Source organism: Bombus vosnesenskii, unplaced genomic scaffold, assembly GCF_011952255.1.
Source record: "Bombus vosnesenskii isolate JDL3184/JDL3185 unplaced genomic scaffold, Bvos_JDL3184-5_v1.1 scf7180000013264, whole genome shotgun sequence".
NCBI lineage: Eukaryota > Metazoa > Arthropoda > Insecta > Hymenoptera > Apidae > Bombus > Bombus vosnesenskii.
Genome location: NW_022882924.1, coordinates 7,439,850 through 7,461,900, shown reverse-complemented (window position 1 = coordinate 7,461,900; position 22,051 = coordinate 7,439,850). Strand labels below are relative to the sequence as shown.

General features: G+C 31.8%; 1 protein-coding gene across 4 annotated transcripts in view; it reads left to right on the top strand.

Moving 5' to 3' along the window:
• Window positions 1-22,051, top strand: part of LOC117237407 (tyramine receptor 1-like) — a 100,360-nt gene that overhangs the window by 20,271 nt on the left and 58,038 nt on the right. For 2 of the 4 annotated variants that reach the window (XM_033501374.1, XM_033501346.1), the window contains exon 1: window positions 7,700-8,003. The exons of the other annotated variants lie outside the window; for them this stretch is intronic. The gene's annotated coding sequence lies outside the window, so the exon portion shown is untranslated. Of the gene's footprint in view, window positions 1-7,699; window positions 8,004-22,051 lie in introns of those variants that run through there. 4 annotated transcript variants of the gene reach the window in all.

The following is a 22,051-nucleotide window of genomic DNA, read 5'->3' as shown; positions in this document are numbered from 1 at the left end:
TATTTGTATACATGTACTAGTATTTTAGTTTAGTTTAGCTGTGTTGCATCGACATTTTTTGAAAGAAAAATTCTAATTTGTTCGGAGGAAGAGAAATTGCGGAAAAAGATAGATAGGTTTTCAATTTTGTTCACTTAATTCGAAATTAGTATCCGAGTTTCGATAAAAGGAGTACTGGGCAGTATCACGTGGCCAAATTCTACTGACACTGTCAAGAAAAGTTTGTGGTCTATGTTGCACAAAATTGCATCATGTCGGTACAAAGGAACAGACGTGTGAAAATATCAACCGGGAAACGATTTTGACCAGGACAGCTCAAATTTGATTCAGCTTTGTCTCGTGAAATGTCACGACAGAGTGCGTTTTAAAGCGCTCCATTTTACTACTACGTTCCCATTACAACGTTCGTTCTCGTACGCATTAAGCGTAGATGTACGTACTTTTAGCATATACGATAAAATTTGTTTACGATCAGCCATTTCTTAAAATTAAGTTACATACAATCCAAACTGCTATCTACTATTACTACTGTATTATTTATTATTAATAATGCAACCGATAATATGATACAATATAGCAGTTTAGTAACTTATAACGTACGATACAATACAATATTACCATTTTACATTTACTACGTATAATTTATTTCCTTCTCTCTCGACCAGACAGTTACCGAGCTTTACCAAAGTGAAGATAAACACCAAAGAAATATTTACGAAGTTGAAGAAACTAAAAAAAGAGAGCAGCTGGTCAAATACGATGATATTAATATCGGATTCGAACTGTAGGTGAAATATTTCAAGGATGCCGATCAAACTTTTCTTTATTTGCAAACGGGAAAGAAGTCGAACGAGACTAGCAAACCATGCGGCAACGTACAAGACGTAGAGGTGTTTACTGGAGAAGTAACAAATTTTGGCACAAAATTTTTACGATATTTGTTGGTTCTGCAGTTTGGGTCAAGGAGAATTCGAAAGTTGATACTTTCGTGAATCGATAGGATGATGATGAAACGGCAGAAATATTCCTAGCGGTATGTCTGAGTACTTCTTAATGTTTTTCCCAATGATTCGCCAGCGTTTTCGTTAGAAGCTATGCAACGCTTTCAATACGATTGCCTGCACTTCTTGGATATTTTTATTTTATACTTAAATGTAAGGCGCTGTTGCAGATTATGAAAAGGTGGTATATTTTTATTGATGTTAACAGAAACACACATGATTCTATTTTAATCCTTAAAAGGTATCATGAGTGAAGTTTCACTGCACGTGAATTTTCGTTTTGATAATATCGTTCTACGATAACATTGCAGTGTTATTTGTGATCACTGCAAACAATAACTTTCATCTGATTTTGAACAACGATAAAATATTTAATTTCACTTGTCCAATTTTATTAGTTTTTTAAATAATTACTTCATATAGTGATATTATAACAATAACATCGAAAACAGCTCCTGATATTAAATAGAACTAACTTTTTTCGAACGTAGATAGTACCAAATGTGGAGATGCTTTTGAATTCAAACTTACGTGCTTTCATATGTTCGCTGTAGGCAATTTTAGTTATATCCTTTGCACTGCGCATATTTTATAACTTTAGAACAAGTTAGATATAATTACTGTAACACGAGTCACTTGACATTCATCTTTTATTCAAAACGCTTAAGAAGTAGGGAGAGATTTAAGTACTCATATAAGCTGCAAAAATATTGCAGAAATTACGGAGAAATTAACTCGATGCATAACGTTAACATTAAACCAAGTAACGAATATGAGAACTAATTAGCAAATTATATGCGTTTTACCAGGAAAATCTTCAGCTATTACAAAACATATAAATTATGAGACTAGGAAAAGTTTTATAAAAGAAGTGCAAGACAAAATCATACTCTTAAGTTCGCTGCCTCGGCGAGATATTTCTACATTGGTAATTGTTTTTCAAGAGACAAGTTTTCTCGAATTTATGCACGAAATATTTCAATAACAACTACGAAATTATAATCTACACGAAATTAAATTAGAATTAATACGTTGTTTTGTATCTTGTTATGAATTAAATTTTTCCAATTAAAGGATGCTTTTATATATATCTTTTATTATATGTTTTCTACTTTTAGTCCTTTGTTGTATACTTTATTGAATATTTTTACATTTCCATATCGTTTGGTTTTATTTAAAAAAATTATTTTAGCGTTCCATCTTTTTAAAGCTTATTTGACCGATGACTTTTAGATGCTCCAAACACATATATGTGTACTCGCAGATCGTTTTTGAAAAAGGCAAATAGCATGTGCAATGAGATTTTGAGATGTCGGAAATTTTAACGCACCCTTTGAATTTCCGGAATAGATCGAAACGTTCGCAATTCCATACGATTGCTAGACACGACAGTGCTACAAGTTTGTTTGATTGACGCGCGAATCCCACTCTACCTTTTTGGTCGTTTGGAAAGAAACTACGAACACGGTTTTTCTGTGTTTTCAGTACGTTTGTCCTGCAATTTTCTTGACAACACAATTTCTTTACGAAACGAAGGAATTATTCAGCTTCTCTTGTGTTTGATTTCGAGAATGTTATTCCGTTCCAATCAAATGCTTAATTGACACTTATATCGATTAAAGATCTTTTTATTTTTATATTAATTTTATATCAGTCAATTTCTGCTCCAAAAATTAAAATATAAGTAGCTTATTGTTTGGTTAATAACGTTATGACACAATATATAAATCCAGAGTAATTTTATATATCGAATTAAAGAATCATTTCTTTCTAAATTATAAGTGAGAAGAGAATATTCAAATTCGTTTAAAATGTATGAAGCGATAGGAGCTAATTATTTAGCTAATTGAACCTTGCTGTCCCGATTCTTGAGTTCTTAGCTTTCTAATTTTCTGCTCTTTTTACTATCCTATAGACTTCTACTTCATCGATATTCCAATTTTTTAGTTTCCCGATTTCTAGTTTTTGTCTTTCTTTGTTCCATCGATATGCTCATTTTGGCACTCCAATTCTTTCCTTTTACTACTATTTTTCAACAGTGTGATTTTCCAGCTTCCCAATATTCTAGTTTCTTAAAATTCCATCTTTTTAGCCTTGCCGTCACGTGCTTTTAGAGTAGTATATTACTTTTCCAATAACATTTAATATCCTAAAACACTCGACAAATATTTCATACCAATAGCACGAAAATTTGTCTTCTATCCATATCTATTTGTCTCGTTTATTCGTATTTACTTATATATCAAGTTCTCAAACTGCAAAGACACGTTATCTTTTTTTTTTAAATATATAACGTAAAACTATTTCTATTTTTATTTTTATTTTATCCCATTTATTTTATTTCATTCTTTTCATTTTATTTTCATATTGCCTATTTTTAGAGGTGTAGCAGTCTTCGAGACACACTCATTACCGTAATATAAGATCATCATTCCTAAAACGACTTTGAAGCTTTATGTCATTTTGTTCCACTACTTCAATCGTAAATTATACTCAACCCGGATCCTCCAGCTGCAGTCACGATGTTTACGATCTTAGGTTTGCAATAAATCTTGGAACACGATTGAACTAATCTCGAGACAGCGTAGATGATGTTAAAGTTTTGAAAAATATCCGTTTTGATACACTGTTCGTACGTGAGATAGCGATTTCTAAAGCGTTTTTTCACTGTTTTCCGACGTCCAATATCCTAATATTATTTTAATATTATTTTAATATTAATCTAAGTATTAATTGATTTTATTATCATTGCGTAAGTGTTAAGCTATTATTTAGAAATTTTGAAATTTTATGACATACAGTATAAAAATATTCTGATGTTTTATTTTGAAGATATTTAAAAATATGTTAATATTAAACAAAATTTCTTTTATCAAAATCAGACATTAATGATCCTCTATGTTTATTATTAGGTAAATATCGTACAGGGCAAAGTGAAGATCAAAGGAATAATAATAAATAGGAGAAAATTAAAAACAAATTTCGATCAATCCGATATTAAAGGTGTATTGCATTGAAATACAATCACGTGGAAGATATCGGGTATTTACTTTTGAAATAAAAAATTTCGTTCAGGAAACGAGGAATGATACGAAACCTATATCAGTCTATTTAGATAACGTCGCTGAATATTTGCACCGAAATCGTGCAATATGCATGTGTATATATATATATTTATTTATTTCTATTGGTTGGCAGAGATCAGTCGTTTATGTGTATATAGATGCAACTTCCATAACGTTATCGCGGTTCGCACAGCATGTTCCAACTATATTTCATATTCATGGGAATCTTTTAGTACATTTTTAAGATAGTCGCCTGACTTCTTTTCACGTCACAAAATTTGCATTCATCTGTATGTGACTGTAAATGATCTATTTGAATAATCGTGTCTGTCGAAGACATAGTGTACCTTAAAATAGTCGAAACTAAACAATTATTGTATATTTATATAAACGAGAGATAATTTCATTCGAAGCATATAACTTACTTCTATCGCAAGTATTACATAGAAATGAAAAGTACTTTAATCAATATTATAGTCCGTGCTACTTGAACTCGAAACTGGTATTCACGTCCGTATAGTTACTTACCTATACTACTTGCTGCTATTAATCGAGATACGTAAGCCCTGTTACTCTAGAGAGTATCAGTTGCCACTAAATTTACATATAGTGCTTAAACTGTTTTTGTTATAAAGATAGCTGTGAAAAATTGTATTTTTTTATTTTAATACTAATGAATAACAAGAAAATTATAGAAGCTATTATATAGTAAATTGTATATATAAATTATATAGTAAAATTGTATAAGATTAAAAAAGATTCAATATTTTGGTCAATCTATATTTCATTTATTTTATAAATATATAATCGTCAATCTATCAAGCTGTGTTTTGATACGATACATTAACATGAATATTGAATTGCTTTTGAAATCTAGTAAATCTGTTGTACTATCAGCGACAACAAAAGGTCAGTAAATAATACGCGTTATCAGAAATGCTATACTTGATTTAATTATCGAGCTATTTATTCAAAACGTTAACTATGGATTTTTTTTTAATAAAAATTGAATTGCTTCGGCAGTGATCTTGATAACAACGCCGTTTTATTGTCTCTATTTTGAGAAATATACGTGTCTCTAATAACAAGCTAATATTTTTCTGTTCAATTATCGAGCAAATGATTCTCAAATAATATCTGAATTTAATTTAATGGAAAGTATTATTTTAAACATTATGATTACAGAATGGTATACATATTTAGAATAGTATCGTTATTATATATAGAATAACATATGTTTTTTTATAATTTTCATTCAATAAAATCAATCTGTTTTCTATGGAACAGATAAAATAAAATTTGCTTGAAAATTATCATATTCAACTACTATAAAGCGAAACAATTTCTGTTGAAACGCAACTGTTTGAGAAAATAAACAAAATTATCTGAATTATCTGAATTGTTTTATACTGACTATTTTGCTGGATTTCATTATTGTAATGGAATAATGATTATAATTTAAGTATGATACACTGTAATCTATTCGGCCAATAAGATCTTCATACTTCGTCATTATTTTCAATGTTCATCAATAGTATAATAGCAAAAGATACATAAAATACATTTAACGCTGAATTCGATTTAGCATTTTCCTTTTGTTCATAGAATGCCAAGGATTCTAAACTCGTAAGAATGTTGCGATTCAGCTTTAACTCGTAACAGACAAAGAAGAGTGCTAAGTTAAGAGTCGGTCTGATATCTTGAGAAACTGCTTTAGCATATTGGAAGGAACTTTCTTAGAAGGTCAAATATGTACAGGCAGACGCAAATAACAGATTTTCACAAATATTTTTAATAAACATATATTTTTACAAAAGATAGATATTCTTCGATAAACAAATAAATATTAACAAGTGAATATTATATTGCCATAAATTTTGAAATTTTCAATAATTAGCAAACTAATAGTGTACACAAAAAACCGGCTATACATTGTACATATTTTTAGGCTACGTTATGAGTAGGCATTTTTTGGATCTTCTTTTTCAGAAGAATCACCTAACTTATTCGTCTTAAGATTGATTATATACATATGCGTATTTGTATATTGTATATATCAAAACTAAAAGAGTAGTTAATTACTAGCGTATCTAATTTTTAGTGTACCCAATTTCGATATTTTATTTAATATAATGTCTAATTCAGATGTACATCAGGTATCTCATTTAAAAGATAAGATTATTGCTGTAGTAAATGTTCTAAGATACTGTTTGAGATTAAGTATTATTAGAGAATTATACTCTTGGTGTCAATAGCAGCTAGCTCATTCAGAAACTTAAACTAACTTTTAACAGTTATTGTTATTTCATAGCATAACCATAATGGTTGTTAGCTGACTTTACAACATTAAAAGTTTGGCAATAAAAGATATAGAGAACTTTTTAGCTATGCCATTTGTCGATATATAGGTAATATTCAACAGTAGTTACAATTCCAAATACAAAATACAAAAATTCATTTATCGGGTAAAACAATATTTTTTAATCCTGAACTTTATGTAAAAATAAAATCCGCGAAATTTATATTATTCTTATGATTCACAGAACTCAAGATAAAATCGTTTGTATATTTTTTGTTAATAATTCTCGAAAATATTTAGATCACTATATATTTTTTAACTCCTACAATTATTATATGTATAATGCGCAAAAATCCAAAGGATTAATGTCCTTTAAGCATTGTTATAAAAATGATAAGAATTAAAATGGTCGTTATATTTCTGACTTTTCTACTGCATTATCTATTCTCATTATATAACCAGAAAATACGTGACTTCTGTCTATTTAGCAAATGATAATATAAGTTACGTGCCCTTGTGGTAATATTACCTAATGATACAACTTAAAACAAAAAGTATAACAAAATTGCAACGATACTACCTCTAAAGGCCATCTTTGTGAATAAAATTTGCTATGCAATGGTGAAATTACATATCATTATTACAGTAACCGAAATTAATTGAAAATGTAGACAAATGTCTTACAGACGATTTGAAATAAAAATAAGCAATGATCGAATGATCAACAAGTTTATGAGCGAAATGATTCGAATATAACGCGTATTGGAAAATATTCAATTTTTAGATAAAATTATAAATCGTATAAATATAAATCAATTGTATAGAAACTTTTATAACATAAATTATTTTTTATCTATACAAGATAATATATTACATATGCAACTGATATTTGAGAAATATTTATAAACTGAGCTCTAAATAAAAAATGACAAGATCTATTTAGGATACATATCCAAATACGTGACACGAATAAAGATAGATTTATATTTTCATTTATACGATCGAAAGATATCATACGTTTACCTGATTTCATTACTGCTACGCTTCAAACGTCCTAAAAATAATCTCTTAAATCTGTCGATAGATAGTCCACATCTGGTAACGCACATTTACGTCTACAATGTACAGCCTCGACAAAATACGCGAAATACAGCAGCGTTCATAGATTTATACTGCGTGAATACGAATGTGGTACAAAGCGTCATTGAAATCGAATTGCCGTTAGAATTTTGTCTGCTACGTTATCAACTGGTCGTAGAGAATACGTGACTTGTGAGGATTTGCCAAACGATAATGTCTGTTACGTGCTCTCTTGAAACAGGCATCCAGTCACTTTAGAACTTCGGCAAGTATACCAAGCGAATCTCTTTCGTTTCTATTCAGTCGGTCAATAATTCAACCATTTGCTAAACCGCATCGGAAACACCTGTGACAATACTATGTGTGAAATCTTTATCATATACGCTTTCGTACTTTTTCATTTTCGTTCTGTGAAACAAACATAAACACATGGAGACGAACAATGTACGTAGATACACACGTGGACGAAACAGAAACCGAACGTAATCTTGAGAATTTTTATGAACCTGTTGTGGAAAAGTTGTACAAAAGTGGACGAGGAACACTTCACGATGAAAGGTAATGTTTTACACGAACAATGTAAATATATTACCATTTAGAAGTAGAATTTCGATTGCCGGCACTAATCATGTCACACGTTATTTAAATTATCGAATTTTCCGAATATAATTCAATTAAGTTACATAAAACTCAAAATTCTTCCTCATGAGATCTGTGCACTTATACCAAGATTTCTTTATGCTTTTTTAAAATTAAAAAAGCTTTTTTAAAAAATACTGATAGATTATTGGTTATTGTATGCCCTTTTTTTTAAAATTAGGTACATGCTTCCAAATCTTTTTCTATTAGATATATTAGAGAATGTATGTTCGTGAAATGGTGACCATAAACCCTGTAAGGTGCTGTACACGTCAGTAAGTTGTTCCGTTTCAAGAAGTGTCGATATTTGAAAGTTGCTACCGCTTGACATTGGGTTTACGACTAGTCTTGTGTCTATTCCGCTAGTAGCAAGTGAACATAAAGTACAGAATTGATCGAAGTTGTGAGATGAAATCGTTGTGCTTGCTGAGAAAGGTACGGTTTCGATTGAAAATATCAGTTTACGAAGAAAGGAAATGAAGCTTGTAAAGATGGAATAAAACAAGTTGAAAGTATACAAATATCTGATTTACGAAATACGACTATTATGAAATTCAATGAAAAAAGGTATAAAAAAAATATTGTGTATCTTACTATGTATAGTTTATAATAAGCATAAGTTTTTGTATTCTTTATGATATCTAGACGATAGTAATGCAATGCTTTTAAACAACGAATCTGAATTTCAAAGTTGCTTGTTAATTTTATTACGATAAGAAGTAAAATCGTCGTTGGTTTTTTCATTTGTAATTTCTTAGTACAATTACAAGATCTTTAAATTTTATTCCAATTTGTATAACAACGTCGAGAACTTTCATTTACATGGAACTTTGATATATAACCATATGTATTGTAAATGTCTCCATTGTTTGATTACTAAATGATTTATAATAATCTAATGTATTTCGTTAATTACGTATTTTTGATGAATGGCGTTAATAAATGTATCTGGCGATTAATCTTTACATTATTGATCATTAACTGGATAATGATCAGCTCACGGGTACCACTCTGCAACTACTAATTGATATAATTCACAGACCGTAATAGCGTATTAAATTACGTTCAAAAGTTGCATAGAACCAGAGCATAATGTGATATTATAATCGCATGAACTGGATGAATTTGCCAAACTTTGAGTTTAGGAATCATATATCATATCATCATCAATCATATAATCAGGAAATAGGTTTAGTACATCTTCCTATGCAAGCGCTTTTTAGGACCTTGAATATGTGAACACTTCAATTCAAATTTATCGTGGTAATATCTTTTAAAATGGGAATATCGTACAACCTCTCCTATCTGAACACCTATTATCAGAATGTGTACCTTACTATTCGAACACTCTGTTCTTCAAACGTTCTATTATATGGAGACCGTGTAAGTGCAAGCACATGATTCAATTTAAATTTAGTAGTAGTATTTATACAGTATTCTCATATCGTCGAAATCGAAACAACGCGACGTCTTAACTATAGTAGGCGAAAACAATATAATTCAAGTATCATGAAAATATTGCAACACTTTCATGGAAAATTTCAGTAACATACTTTTAATGTTATATGAAAATATTTGAAATATAATATAAATAGTGTAGCGATACGACATCAGTATCATAATTCTATTGGTTTGAAACAAATTGGAAAAAGATATTTATTAATTACGACCATGTACATTGCAAAAGGCATAAAAATATTTGAACAGTCATGTATCAACGCGAAGAACTTGCAACACGAATAGATTGATCGATATTGCGAAACACGTTGAAGATTATAGCACTAACCAACTCGATTACATTTTTCAATAAAAGTATGACGTTTTATGAATTGAAATATAATAGAAGAAAAAGAACGTGAAGATAAAACTTGTAGAAAATTCTCAATCATAAAGATAACAAAAATGCTAATCCAAAATTGGACCAACATTGTTGAAGACGTAAACTTCTTCGAACGACTTACTGAAACTATATCGTACATGAAATATTTTGCAGAAAGTAATCTTATTCGCTGAACTTCGATGATTTTACTTGTGTTGGAATAATCAGGACCTTCTAATATCCATGCGTTGCGATGTTATTGGTCCCGTAAAGACTGAAAAGGTCGTTCTTTCAGGCATTTAATCGAAAAGTAGGTGGTAGGTACGGCTATATCGCATATTCTTGAAGTTCGCACCAGGTGGTCGTAAAGTTGAATTGCCCACCCACGGAATCCCTTGGAATAAAACCGGAAGGTGCGTTCGAGTCTCGGTAACGAGCACCTGTGCCACCGTGGCTGCTGCTTTCAGCCCTTGAAAACGCGGCTTAACCCTCACAATCCCGGGTTGCTTTTTATGGGGCCAAATAATCTTCTCGATGAAAAGGGTTTCAGCGAGAGGTTGTTCGCCGTTTGAAAGAATTTGTAACAATTTCAACATAATGGACAGGATAGGGTCACGCGAGAGATATTTCGGAGGATGTTAGAAAGATGAAGCTGGCAAATCGAAGGTAGATTCAATCGAATTTCGTGAAATATCGTCTATTTTATCATGAGATATTGCGTCAGAATCTTTAGTCCTTTCTTAAAATATCTTTATTTTTCTAATTCTTTTAGGCTATCTTGAATTTGTTTCGATCGGTACCGTCTTCGTATTTGCCAAGGGACGATTATGATATCACATGATTTAAAAGTTCTCGTTTTATTGCTATAAAACTATATACAATATTTCATTGCCATGCAGGCAATATCTTTATTGCCATATTTAGTCGAATGCGATGAAAAGATATCCTAAAGAAAATCAAATATTCGTGCTATCGCTCGAAGACGAATAATCTGTTGAATATTCATTTTGTCTAATGCTACGTTGATATTCAGTAAACAATTTCATCAATCTTAAGACACATGGCAGTTCCTAAATATAAAATATGCAAATAATTTTAATTTAATACAGTGCAGTGTACATGTGACGGAGAAATGCAAAATAGTAGAAGGAAATGGATGAATTCTGGCAGAATCCGATGGTGCATCTTCCTCTCTGCCCTAACAAGCAGAAGTTGAGTGGATGACCCAAATCCTGAAACAGCTCGTTCGTAATTAGCAATAAAAATGAGGAAAAAAACTAGAGCGACTGCTAGGCGACATAAAGCGGGCAACAAGAAACAAGAACGAAATTTTTCTACCGGGCACGCTAAACGAGGAATGATTAGTGTTGTTTAGAAGGAGAAAGTAAGGTATTCTAAATAAGAAAATTTCGACATACGTTACCTCGCTTTATATGATGAATTGCAAAATATCAAAATACATATATCTTTTCAACAGACTTTGCTCGTTTCCGTATCTCTAATCTATTAGAAATTGCTAAATGGACGTACATAGCAGGATACTAATATTACTTAATGCCGTGAATGCTAATTTATGATGCCTGTAGGCATCGGGAATATTACAAATCACAACTACATATTACATTTCCTCGCGTTAAATTCCTCGTTTACATAGTCCGAAATCGCTTTACTATCGATAATTATTCGCCTAGTAATAGTTTATTATTAACAGTTTCGACAGCGTCAATTTCTTGGAAAATACGGGCACAGGTGAACGAAATCAATTTACGAAACGCTGGGGAACTCGGATATTAAATTCTCTGGAATGCATAAATCATAAAGTTTCAATATCAAATTCGTTCGGATCATGTACTTGGTTCTCCACGGGATTTTGTTAACGGGAATAATTCTAATTAAATTTCTCGCCGAATATAGTATATTAGTTAGAACGATTAATTATCACCAACGATAATATGTTAGAAGAACGGGACCAGAGATCGGACACTAGAAATTCGTATCGACATCGAATTTTGTATTTAAATAAGAAGAAAAGAAGATACTCAGGTAAATTGTACATGATATATATTATGTATGTATTTGCACGTAGCGTATATTTGTTGCTCAAAACCGTGCATACTAATTAAAATAAAGGTACCAGGAGGTAGCAGACGTAAAAATTACATATGTTTCTTTTACTTTTTGGTTCTCTCATTTTTTGATTGAATATGGAAGGATAGTTCGAAATTTTACAATCTTATTAATGAAAAATATGCTGATTTATAAAATCGATAAAAATTATGTGCGAAATAAATAAAACAATCACGATCGTGAATAATATTAGTTCATTTTATACTAGATGCAGTTATTATATGTATATACGTGGATATTACATGCGAAATGAATACTTAAGTAAAAACGAAAATTCAATTTACGCATCTTTAAACAATTGCAGCCTAATATCGATAATTTAAGATTCGACGCTATCTCCAGAGAAGAAAATCGAAACAGTTCATATACATAAAATAACAATATATATATACTGATTATAACAAAGTAGTTATACAAGTTGTTCGAAAAAGTTGGGCTCAATCTTCAACAGCATGCAGTATTCATAAAAACAATAAAAAAAAAGATTTTAATAAACGTCTGAATATCACCAGTTTCGAAGTTGTAATAGGTTTTCAAGTATGAGTTGTAACCGCATAACACGCTTTATTGCGTGCGTCTATATACCAATTGTCAAGTAAATCGTTAAATCAAGCATAATACCAATATCATTCAGTAACAGTGACAAAAGAATGTACTTTGTCATTTTATTATTGTATCACAGCGTCCATGTGCGCGTAGAATTATTCCTCAGTTTACTCTCACATCATATTTTAATAATGGTTCTATGAGGAAGCGCGACGAAGGTTGTGTTGAAATGAATGGGAGTCATATTGAACATATGGTACAGACATAGGTAGGTAATACTTTACTGATCAGAACGTGTTATATATGTGAAACTAATGATAAATGAACAGTGTTTACTGTCATTTTTTAAGTTATTTGATCCCAACTTTCTGAAACATTCTACATGTCATAAAGTATACGATATTAAGAATCGATTAATTGATACAGTAAAAAGGTTGAGTATTTCTACGACATGCATTGTTATATCGAAAGATACAAATAAAATATAAGAGTTTTAAGTAACAAAGCATTGTGTGTATGTATTTTTTTTTTTTTTTTTTAGTTTAGAGAAATGTAAAAGGAGAAGGTTGTGGTGAAATAATTTTCTCCTTCTTTTTCTTGATTACATCTGTTTCTAGAGAAAAAAAGAACGACTATGAACTCCCTTTTATCTTCATTTGACTTCCTTTCGCGTATAATTATATTGTTGAGCAAAAAATTTAATATCTTTTCATTTAGATAAAAATTTTATTTAAAAAATCGCAATTTGAAACAGAAGCACGTTTGCAATAAGATTTCATGTTATTTCTCTAGCAAAGGTTAAAATGCGTTTATTATAGCTTTTACAGACAGATCTGAATCGGTGAAAACTATCCTACAAACTGTGTTGTCAAATTTTCAGAATAGTAAACATCGAATATAACTTTTTTTTCAGCTCGAGGATTCTGAAATTATCACTAAAAAATCTTTACGAAATAGTTATACTTCACAGAATCTTCTTATTCGAACGAACGGAAAAATTTCATATCATACTTTTTATTTATTTTTCCATATAGAATCTCCTCTTGCCGATGATATTACTCCTTCTGCCTTACACAGTATATAACTCATATCAAACTTTTTAATGAGATTTGGATCAGAAGATTGAGATTACGTATTTGAGTCACACGTACTTAAAATTCTCATCTTGTACCAGAACAAAACTCTGACCAATTAATCTTTTGTCTGTAAAACTAAATCACATGTTACGTATGAGCTGTGTTACGTGTTCTGATACGTATGAGCAGAAATGTGTAAGTGATTATACAATAATTAATCTTCATTCAAATTTAAGAACGTCCTGCCATCCGTTGTGTACTCCCTTCGTGGATTTCGTACATGATAAATAATTTTATGCAATAATTAATCTTCGTTCGCCTTCAAGAACATCGTGCCAAGCCTTCATACATACATACGTCATACGTCTACATATGTCTGTTTATTTCACACGCTACAAAAGTATCCCGCGTTCTGAGTACAGTTTTTGGCACATCGTGACAAAACTTTACGAAGAACGATAGCCGAGAACATTGTAGCTTTTAGCGGTTAAGATCCATGCGAATTATTTTGCAAATCTCATTCGTGGTGGAACAGCGCCGGTTTTTATGGCCATTACGCGTGGTCGAGGAAAGTTATTGCTCGTTGCGGGTAGTTTACTAGCTCTAATGCTCCCACAGAAACCGTATATATTTCTACGTAGCGACGATGTCGGTAATGTTTCACTCGGGCCATATAGAAGTTCGATCGTCACTGTTTTGGGAGAACAAACATTTTTGACCGGGCACGCGTACAACTGCAGCATGTCGTTCGCTTCTGCTGGCGAAAATCTATTCGAGGAAATGGCGAAAATTGGTTATGATTCAATTGGAAGAATCGGCAAGCGTTTAATCATCGCTGCTACTAGCCCGATAGACGCGTCAAACGATTTCGAAGATTTATAGTGGCTATATTTAATACAGTGGCAATATTTTTTGAGTGGAAGATTTATTTTTGGAAAACAGGGCCTAATGCTATATAAACGTTGACGGGAACGATGCTAACAGAAATAAACGTCTTCAAAGTTTATAATATGCAATTAATTAATAACAGAAGTTAATTGTTACGCTGGTACTCGAAAGTTACATTTGAAATATTTCAATGAAATAAAGCTTCAATTAGGGGTGATGATTTTGTTAACTTTGTTCATTGATATAAATGAAATTGTTGCAATGAAAACTCGAGGATATTATTTCTCTTTAAGAGACTTTATTTTTTAATTATTTATATAATTAATTATTAGCGGGCGATATTTACACACGATGTTATTCTAAGCATCAAAGGAATGAGAAAGGTTCATGCACAAAAATTTATTTTTTAAATTGCAAACAATTTAGTTCTACGTTGGAAATACATTGATATCTGCGTACAATGCAATGAATAAGCTGACAAATTTTCTTCTATATTTCTACTACCATTCAACAATATCTATAGGGTGTTCCAGAGTATTTATAACGTTGATTCTAGACATCAAAACGTGGAAAAAATTCATGTTTTAATTCGTAAAATCGACTTATAAAATTTCACTTGTTTCTTTGACAAAATCGCTACTACTATGCAAGAAAATTTATTAACATTAGCAACTTATACGCTGGAATTTTCGGCGTATAAAATATCGCTAATAGTGTTAGTTCAATTGAGCGAAAGGGTCCTACGCATGTACGAATAACTGGAACACTCACGAATAAACTATATTTTATTTTATTATCTTCTCGTGCTGTTTGATTTGATCATTTGTAGCTATTGCTTTTTCTATATTATAACACGCGTTATATAACGAATAAAATAAATAATTCGTGACGTTTTGAAAATAATTGGTTTCTCGTTTGTTTGTGTGTTTTACATACATATATTGCAGTTACATGACAATAAACTGCTTTTCCAAATAAAAAAGTATTACAAACAAGCGAACAATTTTAACATGCAAATTAATGTCATCTTCGAAATATTCTATCATTTGGGAAAATTGTTTAGCAATATCAATTTATTACAATAATATTTGTCGCCAGTGTTTAAAGTCAGCTCGTAAAAGGAAACTCGTAATAGCTTATACGAGAGCTGTGTCAGGTTGAGTAAAGTAGAATATTTAGTACAGAACTACATTATATTCTGTTCAGAGTACACATAAGTCGTGTACAGCGTATGAATCCAAATTCGAGTAGGCGAAAGCGAGATTCGACGAGTGAACAGAGAACAGTTGAGGTGACCAATTAAGATGACGTACAATGGAACTACATAAGTTGTTGTACGTGTACTGGTTGGATTATATGGTGCAACGGCGTTCGTGGCAACGACACAAAGTGGAGGGTGCAAATCGCAAATTACTAGCTACCCTATTGCAAATTTATTCGACCACGTATTTTATTTCGAGACGTTGCAATTCCTATCATTTATTTAATCCGCTGTATTCATTTCGCTGAACAATTTTTACAATTCTACACAACATACAGCAGAGAAGAGAGAACGCAAAAAGAATAGTAAAGATTTAATACAGGTTTTTTTAAATACAAGTCTATCTATATTTGCTTAGATGTTGTATTATTCGAATGCTAGAATAATAAAATGTAACAGAATCAGAGTGTTCTGTTGTAAATTTAAAGCCTTGTAAAAAATTTAGTTTCAATATATCTGATAGAAAAAGAAGGTTTAAAAACAATTTCCGATATCAAATTGTATTTTAACTAAAAAATTTAACTAAATCAATTTCAATTTTAATATGTATAACTGAGATGATACACAGACTCGTTCTTAAATATTACACGACAAAAGGACGAATCTACAAACATTTGAAATAAAACAATTCGTTTCAATGAACAATCCCATATGCTCCGTACATTCGTAGGCAACAATTTCGTCAAAGCAGTCGACAATTACAACTTTCTAATTACAATTACCATTATCATGCGGACCGAGTCTGGATCAAATGTAGTAATTAGACTGGCACACTCGAAGCTTGTTCAGTGAAGCTATTTGACTTGAGAGTCTCGTTGACTCGGGGGTGTGTCGTGCGAATTTCCCTTATTGACATTAGAAGTGCGGTAAGCCGATGTTTATTGTATTTCGATGATGACACGGATTCATTCGGCGTGATATCTCCGGTAGAAAAGCTACACAGGAAATAGTCTATCGATATTGGCGACGGAACGGTTGGCAGGTCGCGAAACAGCCACGCGAATAGGACGCGCGCTGACTACTTTCTGCATCGTCGATTTCAACCGAACGATTTCTCAATAGGAGAAGAAAAGCCTTTGAAACATCTACAGTGGCCCGTTTCTATCCTTTGACTGTCTAATACTTTCGATATTCCACGAATGAAGATTGTATCGGCAGCTGGTCGCCCGTTCACTCGGACAAGTGCAATTTCTTCTTTTCTCCCGCGTGTTTGTTAAAATCTAGTTATGTGGTATTTCTTTATTTCTGGCAGTTAATTAAAGTTTTCACGTTTTATAGTAGTTGAGCGGAGTCTCAATTAATAGTCTTTTGTGTGTGATAGTGAAAATATTTGTTACCCCTGTGAAAACTGGAAAAATAGAAGTAGAGAGATATTATTAATAATTAGAAATATCAACGAATTACGGATCGTCTTGTATTTATGCGAAATTTGATTATTCAAAGATACACAGAATGCATACAATTAATAAGTAAAAATTTCGTATTGTTACTACACCTTTTATTCCAGAGAATTTGTTAGTATGTCGTATGCGTTTGACGATGATCTTACGTACATTTACGTAGACTTACTAAAACTTTCTATGTTGAAGGAACAAATCTTCAAACTATCTGTCGTTTCATACAACATAATCGATAAACAAAAAATACACAGTAATAATAAAATGGAAGTATTTTGTCATATAGCCTCGTCTGTATGCACATTAAAAATATTTTCAGCTTAGACAAAGTAAGATCACGCGTCACGTAGCGGTGTATGGGATAAATATGTATATTTTTATATTTAGATGTTCATTATAGGACGCCTGGGAGCACAAGATGAATAAACATAAGTTTCACTATTATTTCATTTCTTAGGTTCTCGGTATTTTAGATTAACTTCCGTAAAAGAAAGCGTTTTTATGCATATGCATAATAATGCATCAGCGACTATTTCAAGTATCAAAGAATACCTTCAATTTTTTTTTTATTAGAAACAATAGAAAGAATTTATAAAGCAATAATGTACAGTATATAAATAAAAATACAAACAAGACATTGTTATTACAAAGGTGTGAATGTAATAAATATGTATCATGTGTATCATGGTCTATCTTTTTTACTGGAAAATATAAAATCGTGTATATTAAAGATGTACTAAGATGGATCAAAAGTGAACCCTTCTAATTTTTTCTTTCTTTCTTTTTCTTCTGTAAATTTGTATATCATTAAACATCCAAAAATATTCCTTTGTGCGAAATTATATCAATAAGAATCACAAGCATCTTTTTTTTAATACAAACGTGTTCGAAGAAAAAAGTGGATAAATAAACGAAAAAAAAATGAATACATCGTGTACAAATTAATTAGCTTCGTTGGGATTTCATATAAAAATCGTTATCTCACAGTGAGAATTAACAACCTACGATGATAAGTGATAATTATGGGTCTTTAGTCAGTCCATTCTAATTTGTGACATAGCTGGCTCGAAGCCTTCATTTATTACACAGGATGAGAACGAAATATACGAGCTTCTCATTGCGTAAAATTAGCGAATCGCATCAACCCTAGTCGGACGAATTGCGCGTTTCTTTTATCTCGCTTCCCTTTGATTACATTGCGACGGATTAGTTTAACATAATCCGGCTTCGCATAAAATTACCCTTCCGCCGTGTTTTTATTTCATGCTTTGTTGCTTTTAATGCTTCTTACTGTGTACTGGTCGAAACAGGTAATAGCATACCAAGTGTTCACTTTATTATTCAATTAAGACTTTAATTCGATTAAGAACGCATGTCACAAACATAAGAATTCCTATCGTTACTGAAAGACGCATTGAAAGATTTTCATTGCATATAAAATTACTCAGAATGAGAAGAGAACGATTTTGTTTCCTTCAGAATGTCGGGGTATCCAATTTTCACGCGTGAAAGACTCTAACTTTCTTAAGAAAATATTTAAGGTTTCGTCTGAATTCAGTAACTCACAATGCAATCTTGCTTTGTACTGTTTCACGCTCCTTGAAATAAACACGGTATGTATCTTTCTAGAGACACATTAAAACGCGAGCACAGTCGATGCTGCTGTTTAAAATGAAGCAGCTTGTTTCTCTTTATTGCGTCAATCTTGAGGAAATCTGGCTTTTAAAACCCGCTACCGTCTTAAACCTTAATCGCTTCTCCTAATGCTACTCATTAAATATTGTAGATAGAAAATAAATTTGCTGTCAAAATTTTGAAAATTGTAAGTTAATAACGTTTCCATATATGGAATGAACTGTTTACAATTCACGCATAATTTAATTTATAATAACACAGGATTAACTAGCAACCTAGTGCACATTCAAATTGCTTCCTTGACTTATCGTGTTCTTTGCATGTACATAGTTTTCTTCCCATGTAGTCATATGCTTTCGTATGCAACGGAAGATAAATTATGTATAAGAAAACACGAAATGAAACTCGAACGTTCGTAATTTACACTAAACTTATTTGCAACCATACATGCATTAATTATACATTCTTGAGGCTGACTGATAGAGGAACGAGTGGATGAATTTGCAATAGAAAAATATATTGAAATAAGTACAGGTATAATTACAAGTATAGTGTATGCTGATCCAGATCCTCACTCTTTCAGTGTTACAATACAATAGAATATGATAGTGAGCACGTTCGTACATTTATAGCAAAGGATATTACCAAAAAAGTTAACCTTGGTATGTAGCTCTAGCTGAAGGTTACAAGAAACAGCAATAGAAATCTATCTGTAACCCAAAACAAAATTTATATTCAAGAGCACAGTAATATGTTTTGTTGTGCTCTCCTTGTTCGTAAATTTTTTGCTTCACTAAATTCTTTTTTCTTCGTAACAGCGATGTCCAGGTCACAGGTATACAAAAGGAAAGGTGTAGAGTTTTTCTTGAAGTAACTACTTGAACATACATAGATTAAGATAAATTGAAAAATTATCGATACGTTCGAATGATCCAAGCTCGCACGTTACAGTCGACCAATGGAACGAATCATTTTTCTATCGTTTCTTAAAAATTCAATCAGAAAATCGTAAACTAGAGACCTCGTATTTACCATTTCATGTCCTTTTATGGTTGCGAGCAAATTACCGGTTGATTCTTGAAAGCGTTTCACGGTGATTTTAAGCACGTGGTCTTAAGTGGACGTAAATAAACGACAATCGAATTACTGCGGACTAATCTCTCGTAACACGAAGTATTTCCGTTCCCTGTACCGAAATTCTTGGTACAAGTTCTATCGAAGTTGAGAAACAAAACGACTCCGCAACTAATTGCCGCGTCCATCGATTGGAAGCTTGTCTGAACGGAAAATAATTTATCGTTTCTTCTGTGCAATTTATTTGCCTATATAATGTACTTTTTCGTAGTTTGACGAGAAATGTTCGCCGCTAGTTTATGTAGCTGGTGTAAATATCGTGAGGTAAACGTGTTTTATCATCTATCTTTCTTTCTATGAAACTGGATGTTTTATGATGAGTAATAGTTCGAAACTTAGAAAGCGCGTGTAAAATATGTTTTTGTAAGATAAAAAATTCTATCGAAAACATGTACATACTTGATGATATACGATGATGTTTTGCGAGAGGACAATGCCCTTTTTCAGAGAGGTTTTATGGAGAACTTTAAAGCTCGCAAAGTTTTTAGAACGTTTCAGTTTAGGTCAGTCTCGCTGGTAATTAACATCATCCTAGACTGTCGTAAAATTTGATATAAATATCCACTAGTCATTTTGCCAAGGAAAACGTAGCTTTTGTGCGGCAACTGTTTCCTTTGTTGCATAATTAAAAGACCAGCGACGTGATTGGAATGTTCCATGTCCTGCTAGAAAGAAACGAATTTCCAAGGAAGTCTTGGGAAGAAATTTTCAGAGACACGAAACGTTTGGGATCAGTTACCGAGGACATTGAATATTTCAGAAGATAAGATATTTAAAACCTCCTTATAATACGCACAAAATGAACATGTTCGCATTTAAAGATGCACATACTTCCTTAATGTAGTGACACATTCTAATATTATGATACATAAACTTTAATGATGTCTTACTCTGCTTTAGTGACCCAAAATTCACTACAGTTTTATCTGCAACGTTTTATGTTGAAAATTTATTCATATATATCATAAAATTCGTTCGTGTATTATGTTTTAGTGTGTTACACGTGTATAAATAGAAAATACACGAAAATCAAGCAACCGTTAACTCAGATAAACGAGATTTATTTTACGCGAATGGATATTACTACAGCCGATATGTTACATTAATATCATAGGTGTTGTGGAAATGTTTCTTCGTCAAAGTAAATAAAATAAATAAATCAGATACAGAAAATTTGTTTCGGGCGAATGCAGACTATAATAATCGATATTTTAAGGTAACGCCATGAGTTCATCAAAACTTTCGGCGACACTGAAATTATTATTCAAATCATTAAAAATAGTTTTAGTTCACGTGTGATTCAACATCGAAGCACGATTCTCTATTTTTAAAACGTTTTCCTTATCAACACGTACGTGTAATTTGAACTTTACATTTCAGTGCAAATTAGTTGCAGTTTTCTACATTTCGGATAAAAGTGTAATATTGTTGCACGTTACTCTTGAAATACGTTATCAAGCGTATATTTCACAAATATTCGGGGAAAGTTATCACGGCGCGTTGTTGCTCTCATAAACTTAAAGCGTAACGATCACGACGATGATAATAAATTGCCGTTGTTAACTGCATCGCGAGGAAGATTTAAAAGGATGATGCACGTGAAGCAGCATTAGCGATACGGGCCTGGTCATTAGGAATGCGATTTATGTTCCACCAGATATGCGGCGACGTCCCGGACAAACCGATTATCAGAGCGAAAACGACGATTGCGTCAATCAGTAGAACACGATTTATTGATAATAAATTGAATCTGTTAACCGGAGAGATATCTACCCGAACACGGTCATGGTAGTAATCCTGTCATTTTCAACGTCTTCATTCAAGTATGAAACATGCAATATACTCTGAATGTAATGGAAGACGTTAAAAGTAAAAAAAGAAATATCAGCATATTATAGAAGATTAATTATATAACTAATAAAAAAATACACGTATTGTTATTATAATATCTCTGATTAGTCGATTTCGAAAGAATATTCGCGTTCGAAATATTCTTGTAACGAGCCATCTTTGGTTAACTGGTTGGATTTCGACGATGTTATATTATTCACTAGTTCCGAAAAAATATTTCTGACTGAATATTT